The sequence below is a fragment of the Garra rufa genome, chromosome 21 (assembly GCF_049309525.1).
Source record: "Garra rufa chromosome 21, GarRuf1.0, whole genome shotgun sequence".
Classification (NCBI taxonomy): domain Eukaryota; kingdom Metazoa; phylum Chordata; class Actinopteri; order Cypriniformes; family Cyprinidae; genus Garra; species Garra rufa.
This window is the reverse complement of record NC_133381.1, coordinates 14,430,326-14,438,711: the sequence shown is the minus strand read 5'-3', so window position 1 is coordinate 14,438,711 and position 8,386 is coordinate 14,430,326. Positions and strand designations below refer to the sequence as shown.

The 8,386-nt window shown below is 36.3% G+C and overlaps 1 long non-coding RNA gene across 1 annotated transcript; it reads left to right on the top strand.

Moving 5' to 3' along the window:
- The first annotated feature begins 1,174 nt into the window (after positions 1-1,174).
- Positions 1,175-3,608, top strand: LOC141295211 (uncharacterized). The gene is made up of 3 exons (XR_012341015.1): positions 1,175-1,711; positions 2,066-2,168; positions 3,124-3,608. It is a non-coding gene; the product is annotated as an uncharacterized lncRNA (long non-coding RNA).
- The last annotated feature ends 4,778 nt before the right edge of the window (positions 3,609-8,386 follow it).

Sequence of the window (8,386 nt, the reverse complement as noted above, 5' to 3'; positions counted from 1 at the left end):
CAGTTGAGGAGGTGGTCGCGTTGCGGTCTCGGAGCGGACGTTGCCATTTGTATTTACTAGAAACTAAATAAATGCAGCAGGGTTTTTCATATTTGTTTTTATTTATTTATTTATTTATTTTTTCCATTTTACGATTCCTAGACAAAATCACTTGCGATCAAAGATAGTGAGAACTGATGTTGGGGATTATAGCCAAATTTGTGCAAAATTATTAGTTCTTCAACAGCTTTAACTAATTGTGGGCCTGAAATTAAGGAAAAGACAAGATAATTGGTAAATCTGCTAAAAAAGACGGACAAATTCATCCAAATAAAATAAATTGTTTTATATATTTCAAAACACAAATGTATCAACATTGTTGGGAAGGTTATTTTGGAAATACACTCTAAAAAGTGCTGGGTTATTTTTGTAAACACATTGCTGGGTTAATTGTGCTGGGTCAAAATTCTGGGTTGTTTGAGGCACTGTAAACACACAGTTGGGTTGATCATGCTGGGTCAAATGGACTTTAAGGGGTTCTTTCACTATGAACACCTGGGTTGGGTTATTTTGACCCAACCTGTTTGTTTATTTTTTTTTCACTTCATCGAACATTCTGGATTCTTCACTCGTCTCGTCGCCAGGCGGACACGCACCTTGCAGCAAGCAGGATTATAAGGTAAATTAATATGATTATATAATTATTTACCTTTATTTTTAATAAGTTGTGTTTTAGAGCACACTGATTTCACTGTTTAATGCAATATTTGATATTTCGCTGTGCGGGGTTGGCATTTTATTCCGTGAATGACGAACGTTGTAACTTAAGCAGCCAAGCGATGTACTTTTTTGCCTCAACAATCGCTTTATTGTTATATAAAGTGTGTGTGTGTGTGTGTGTGTAGTGTAGTGTTATTTGTATAACTTACAGTATACATATGGCTTTTAACGCCTTATGGAAAGAGTAGGTCAGAACCCGGGGGTAAGTTAATTTACTGTCTGCATACTGTATGGCTTTGTAATGTTTTGTCGAAATTAGATAATTTCATACAAAAATTTATCTTTTAAGGGCATATTTTTTCAAGTAAATGTCTGCGACGTGCCGAATCCAACGATAGATCCATATGTTTTATGTTGAGCATTTTCGCGCTTTTTTCCTTGAGGTAACGTTAACTTATCTGAATTAGCTAAAACGCTATGTCCCTTACTTTAATAACGTTAAGCCACAATATGACTGGTGTGTACTATTGTTTATTACTTAAATGTAATGTTGTCTTAGCTACAGTATGTAAAGTTAGACTTAATCTCTCGTGGTGTATGTGGCCGTTCATATGTCGCGTTTTTTGTGCACTGAAGTTCGTTATATGTAGATGTCAAAATATACGTTCATATTGGAAGCTCGTTTTTCCAGGCGCGGGGCATGGTTGCTTAGCAACGGCAGACGCCATGGGAGAGCAAGCTGCGTTTTGGAAAGAATGAGAGAAAGTGACGCGTCTTGCGTTTTCACGCGTTTAGGCGCGGCATGTGAACGGCCCCACTCTTCCTCTATTTTAGTGAATGCCTGTGTTGCATTACAAACTAGGAGACCAGTATAAACCTTAAACTTATTGAACCACATTTGTTTTTCAGATTTTATCAGATTTCACAAGACAAGGAAGCTATATCCAGAGGCAGACTTTTTGAAGACTGGGCTACAGTTGCAGACCTTCATTCCTGGGTGATATGACTTAAGGTAAGCTTTTTCTTATAATATGTCAATTTATAAAAACAATATGCAACTGTATTTGACACACATCAACTGGGAAATACAATGTTACAGTAACACTTAATTAGTTGCTTATTAGCTTGTATATTGGCTGTTAATTAGTACTTATGAAGCACATACTGATGCCTTATTCTGCATGAGCATATTCTGCATCCCTGAATCTGACCCCATACCTAAACTTAACCTGCATTAGTTGAATGAGGGTGGGAATTAATTTGCATTATTTAAAGGAATGAAGAAATCTTCATATGAAAGTGTTTCAATTTGTTGTTTTGATTATAAAATATGTTTCACAGTTTGCATATTATTCCTATTTTTTAGATGCTAAAGGGGAAAGTGCTTTCAAAGTCCTGCCCACTCTGGATAAAAGGTTTTCAGACCCACAACCACGGAATCCCGGAGGCCATTCATTGACGTACAACCTGTAAGTTTTGTTTTACATTTTCTGCTCTAATAAGGGTGTGTGTATATATATAAACACAGTGGTGGCCAAAATTATTATAACAGTAATATTTTCCCCAGCTAAAAAATGATTTTAAGTCAGTGTTTGTTACCTTTTGCTATAGTGTGTCAGTAAGAAATATCAGTTTTCATTTCCAAACATTCATTTTGCCTTTAACTGTGATAATCCAGTGAGGTTTTTGTTTGCACAACAGCCAATCCTCCAGACAGAGATCTGATCTCATCATCATCCAGTCTGTCTGGAATGACATGAAGAAACAGAACAAACTGAGACAGACTAAATCCAGAAGAACTGTGACAACGTCTCCAAGATGCTTCAAGAGACCTACCAGCAAAGCTACCTGAAAAACTATGTGCAAGTGCACCTAGTGTAGGGCAAAAGCTACTTTAAACGTAAAAGGATGGTCAAACCAAATGTTGATTTAATTTAGTTAATCAAGGTTGATTGATAAAGAACATTTATTTATGACATTATTTGTGACAGCATCATTTTATGACATTTTTAGACAAGTGCTTAAAACTTTTAACAGTACTGTAGCTTTGCAGTTAGGTCTCTTGGAGCATCTTGGAGACGCTGTCACAGTTCTTCTGGATGATGATGAGAACAGATCCTGTGTGGAGCACTGGCTGTTGTGCAAACAATAATGTCACTGGATTATCACAATTAATGGCAAAATGAATGGAAATGTAAACCGATATTTCCTACTGACACACTACAGCAAAAGATAGAAATCACTGACTTAAAACCTTATTTAGCTGGTGAAAATACTAGTGTTCTAATAATTTTGGCCACAACTGTATGAAAAGTTGAGAAGCAAAATTAGCATTTATTTCATGCCTCTGTGTTTATGTTCATAAAATACACTTAACTTAAAATGTTAGTTATGTTGCAAGACTAAATGCCGTATAATTAACAGGTGGGGACCAACATGGTGGATTTGAGCCTCGGGATGAGACAACATTTCTAGACCTTCGCCATTGTTCCAGGCCATGCCATTGAAGCGGACTTGTTGCCTGGGAATTTCTCCAGCATGCAGTATATCATATTGATGGACATAAGTCTTCATGTGTGAAGTTTTTGAGGGCAACAGTTTTTTTTTTTTTTGGCCACTTGTAACACGTTTTAAATTGTAAGAATTGTCTGGTGGACTCTTTGTTTGGATTAGTTTTAATGGCACAATGTTTGGAATGATTCTAATGTGGTAATAATTCATTTTTGAGTGTTCTACTGCTGCAATGTTGACATAAAGAATAGGAATATATTGTGCCTTGTTTATAGTTTTGTGTTTAAAAGAAACTGATCTACTAAAACCATTATTTGTGTCTGTAAGGGTTGGACAAAATGTGTGACAGCTGCACCTATTTGAAAACTGTATTAAAAAGAAATATGAAAACTCATTAAATTGACATTTACAGATGCATTTTTTGTGTTGTGTAACTGAATTACAGAAAAACAATAATAATTTTACATTCTTTTGTGATTTATATATTATTATTGGTAAATATAAAGGTAGCAAGGCAATTAGACAATAAATAACCCAATATTTTGGTAGTTTTTAACCCAGCAACACAGTTAATCTGACCCACTGGTTGGGTCAAATAAACAACCCAGCATTTTGGGTCAAATGATTTAACCCAGCACTTGGGTCAGAACAACCCAACGCGTGTTCTGTCCCATAGTTACCCAGCAGCTGGGTTATGGTTGGGTTATTTTTTAACCCAGCACTTTTTAGAGTGTAGGCTGTAATAGGCTACAGATTAAATTTCCCTATTTAGAATGTAATTTAAAAGTAGTGTAACTATTTCAGTTGCTTTAGAGGTAATGTAACATTACATTTGATTACTAAATTTCTAAGGAATGTTTTCAACTGTTAATCCTTTTAAAAACTTTTTAAGCAGGCAGGTTTACCTTACAGTAGCACTCAACACTAATTACTGTCAATTTTACAAAATCCTTCATCACTTGAATTAAGATTATAATAATTTCATTTTAAAGCACAGCCACCACAAAATCTTTAGCACCTCTGTTTAACTCCTGAAACATTGGTGTCTCTTATTTTAAAGCAGTCAATGCGATTTGGGAAATAAATCAATCAAAATATTTACATGTAACCCACTTTGTAATTGTAAACATTTTTAAAAGTAACTAATTTAACTATATTTGTTATTTCTCAGTAACTGTAACAGATTAGTTAAATGTCGTTTTTAATTAAATTACATAATTCAATTACATGTAACTAATTACTCTAGCTAAGTTCAAGCCCCTACCAATGTCATCAAGGCATCAAGTGTGCAATAAACACTTGAAATACAAAATGACATTAGTAAGCTGAAATATGTACCCTCTCTCTTTCACAAACACACACACAGATTGTTGTGTATGTTTACAGTATGTGCATTGAGCACTGCTGTTTAGTTTGCTCATTTGGGGCCAAATTTCTTTTTTTACTTTTGATACATATGCATTTTTGAAATATTTAAAACCTTTTATTTTTATGAATTTGACTTATCAGATCTACTAGTTGTTATATTTTTTATTTTGTGCTGGTTAATTATGAACAATAGATAGTTGAACTTTTACCAAAAACTGGAGAGAATTACGTGGGGCCGAGGGGCCGCTGCTGCAAATATTTGAGTGGCTCCTCCCCTAACAGATAAAATCTCACTCCAAACTTTTTCCAAAACTTGAGAGCCCTGTTTACCCTTATGTGGTCCACATATATATATATATATACAGTAGTCAACATTCGAAGTGGATCAAAAACGTTTATCAAAAGTTGTCCTAAGATAGGAACGGGTATTCTTTTTGGTTTTAGGACAAATTTGATAAAAGGTTTTGATCCACTTCGAATGTTGACTACTGTATATATATATATATATATATATATATATATATATATATAGATATATATATGTGTGTGTGTGTGTGTGTGTGTGTGTATATGTATGTATGTATGTGTGTGTGTGTGTGTGTGTGTGTGTGTACACATGTTTTTACTGTATAAGTATATTATAAAATATAGCTTTTTTTTTTACCAAAATGTAAACATTTTTTATTTTTTACTTTTTACATTTTTGCCTTTTTAGTTTTATGAATTTGTTTGGTTATATATATATATAAATATAAATATCATAATATATTAGATTTACAAGTATGGCCTTTTCTTTTTTTACTTTTCATGTTTGCCTTTCTACAAATTAATTAGTTTCATACAGCCAATATATATTTTACATGTATTTATTAAAATTGAATTATTTCTATATTTTAGATTTTAGTGTGTTTGTATCTATTTATTGATTTTGTTCAATTTATTTAGTTATTTTACGTTTGCCTTTTATGAATTGTTTCGTATTTCATAAAGCTAGAATATATTTTATAATATATTTATTATTGAATGTGTCATATGTATTTGCTTAGCCTCGATTGTCACAACTTACCCCACAGTATGACAACTTTTGTTTCTTTTCTTTATATTTTATTTATCGTATGTATTTTAGTGAATATTTTACTGTTTGAGTGTTCACAGAAATTGACTTTTGGGGAAAAAAAAATCTACACTGAGAAATATTCACTTTAGTAAAAAAAAAAAAAAAAAAAAAAAAAAAAAAAGTGTGACAACTAGCCCCCCCAAATAAAACTATATTTATATATCATCGAAAACAAGCCCCCAATAGCCTCCTGTCAATTGCAAGCAGATGCTTCCTAACAACTGTCCAATTTCTTGGGCTCCGACTGAAAAATGTTTGACATTTTATCTTTGAGTACAGCCGTACACGCCGCATCATTCCCAGCGTCTGTGCATCTGTTCGCAACATCCTTACGATCAGGTTTCAAAGTCTGTTTGTTCCAGAGCCGGGGTGGGTTGAAGCTGGCTGGGCGATGTTCGGCAGCGGAGTTGGTGAGATGGAAGCCTTTGTTAAAAACATCAGGTAGAGCGTGGGGGGGCTGTTGGCACAGCAGCGCTTGCCCCCATGCTGTTCTGTCAATCTGCCCCTGCCCCGTGCCGAGAGGAGGAGGGGAGCAGACACCAGGGGGGGCCAATCCTCCATGAGACCCAAATCACGCCAGACGAGGAAAGATGGTCCCTGGCTAAATACAGTTATCCCCCCTCATCTGTCAATCAAGAAATCTTTGAGTAATTTGGGATTTGCCAAGAAAAGCATTCAAATCTTGGAGTGCGAGCGCTGTAGTTTGTGATATGCAATTCTTATTTTAGAAAGGCCTGTACTTATTAGTTTTTTTTTTTTCACACTTTATAGTTTTTTCTTTTGAAGAATTAATAGGTAAACACAATTAATTAGTAATAAATTAATGCCATGTGTTGGAGAAATTAAATCTAATTGATTAAAAAGCACAAGCCTATTTTTAAACACTATAATTGCAACGGAAATTCAAATCAAGTTTACAAACTCAATCTCGCCGTTCAAACTCATTCATCGCATTTCACAAAGGTAGTTTTTCATTTACCAAAAATTTTCTTAATTACCTTGAATTTAAAGACGCACGGCAGATGGTATTTAGCATGAGTTCCACAAAAGACGCGCCTATATTTTCAGATGTAACACCTTTTCGTGTGCATCCACAACGTAAACCTTTGTTGCTGGCTAGCGTCGAGTAGCGCATGTAAACTAAGACCCGCGCAGAGGTAAATCCCGGCTTCTTAAATTTAACATATGTTCTCCTTCCCACACATTGTGATTCTCTGCACCAGCAGTAAACGATACATGTGAGGGAGTTTGAGGCGCTCGCCGATGTCGTCTTGTCATCCAGACGACGATACGCTACATTAGCAGACGCAGGCAGGGAAGGGGCCTCATACACGAGTGTGAATATTAGGGGAGATGGAACCCGAGCAAACAGGATTTAGAGCACACCTCTGTATCAACACAGATTTAGTCAGCGTCACCCTCCGGGGACACAAGGAGAGATGGAGGGAGAGGCTTCTCTTCGTTTCGAGATGATTCACGTTGGGAGTGGGCTTGCAAAATTGCTTTATGGAAAGTGGAGGAAGCCTCGGCGGGAACATTAGGCAGGAAACAGCAGGAGGGCCACTGTTTCATTAGGGAGAGAGGCTCCGGCTTTATTACCAGGATTTGGAGTTTTATGGTTATCGTTATTTGCCATAGAATTATTATGCTTATATGTCTTCTAGTCGGCTGTTTGGGTGGGGAGAGGATAGGTGGTCTCGGCGCAGTCAGCCGGGTCTGAGGAAGCAGGCCGCAGAGATGTCCCCTTTGCGGCCGTCGCGTTTGCCGCGCACAGATCGGAGATTCTGCTTAGCAGCGTCTTCTGCGTTTCGACCAGGAAGTCCTCCTATGAACAGAAAGTGATAGAGTTGTAGCTTATGCATATTTAATGTGATACGGCCCCATTTCTTCATCAGTGCTCTATCTGACATGACTTTGGCATTAGCTTGTATGGAATTGACATGCGATGAGTGAGAGTAGAAAAACATTTGCTACTCTGGTTGGCATGTTCAATTTGGTAGCAATGAGTTACAAAAAAACGGTTTCAGCTGTAATCACTTTTAACATTTTTACGGTAAAATCCAGTCATTCCAAAGTGAGGGCAGGACAGATTTCGCTCACGTTGGTCATCCAAAATGTTGCTCTGCTACATTTTAAGGGTGAAATCCAGTCATTCCAATACGAATTCACAAGTTGTGTGTGAGGGCATTAAAGTTTGCCACACCAATTTTGCTACTGGTGTCAAGAGTTTTATGTGAGGGCTGTTACATTTCAGCATGCAGATTTCGCTCATGTTAAAGTTGGTCCAAAATCTTGTCATTCCAATAGTAATCTGTGCAATCGGCACCAGTGTTCGAAAAAATGGGATGCAAATCACAGGAATTTGTGCAGTGGAGAGCTTCGTCTTGCAGATTTAGCTCATGTTCAAGCTGGTCATGAATCCAGTCAATCCAATAGAAATTCAAATCCGGAGTTCAATTGAAGTCAAAAAGTTGGTCATGCGAATTGTTGCTTGACAATTTTGAGGTTTAAATCCAGTCATTCCAATAGGAATTCGCAAGATCAGGAGCTGTGCGTAGGGGCATAACATTTTTGCCATGTTCAAGAATTTCTGGTAACATTTTCTATAGGAATTTGTCCAATTGAGAGTTTCATGTGAGGGCGTAAAATTTTAGTATGCAGATTTCACTTATGTTCAAGTTGGTCATGTGA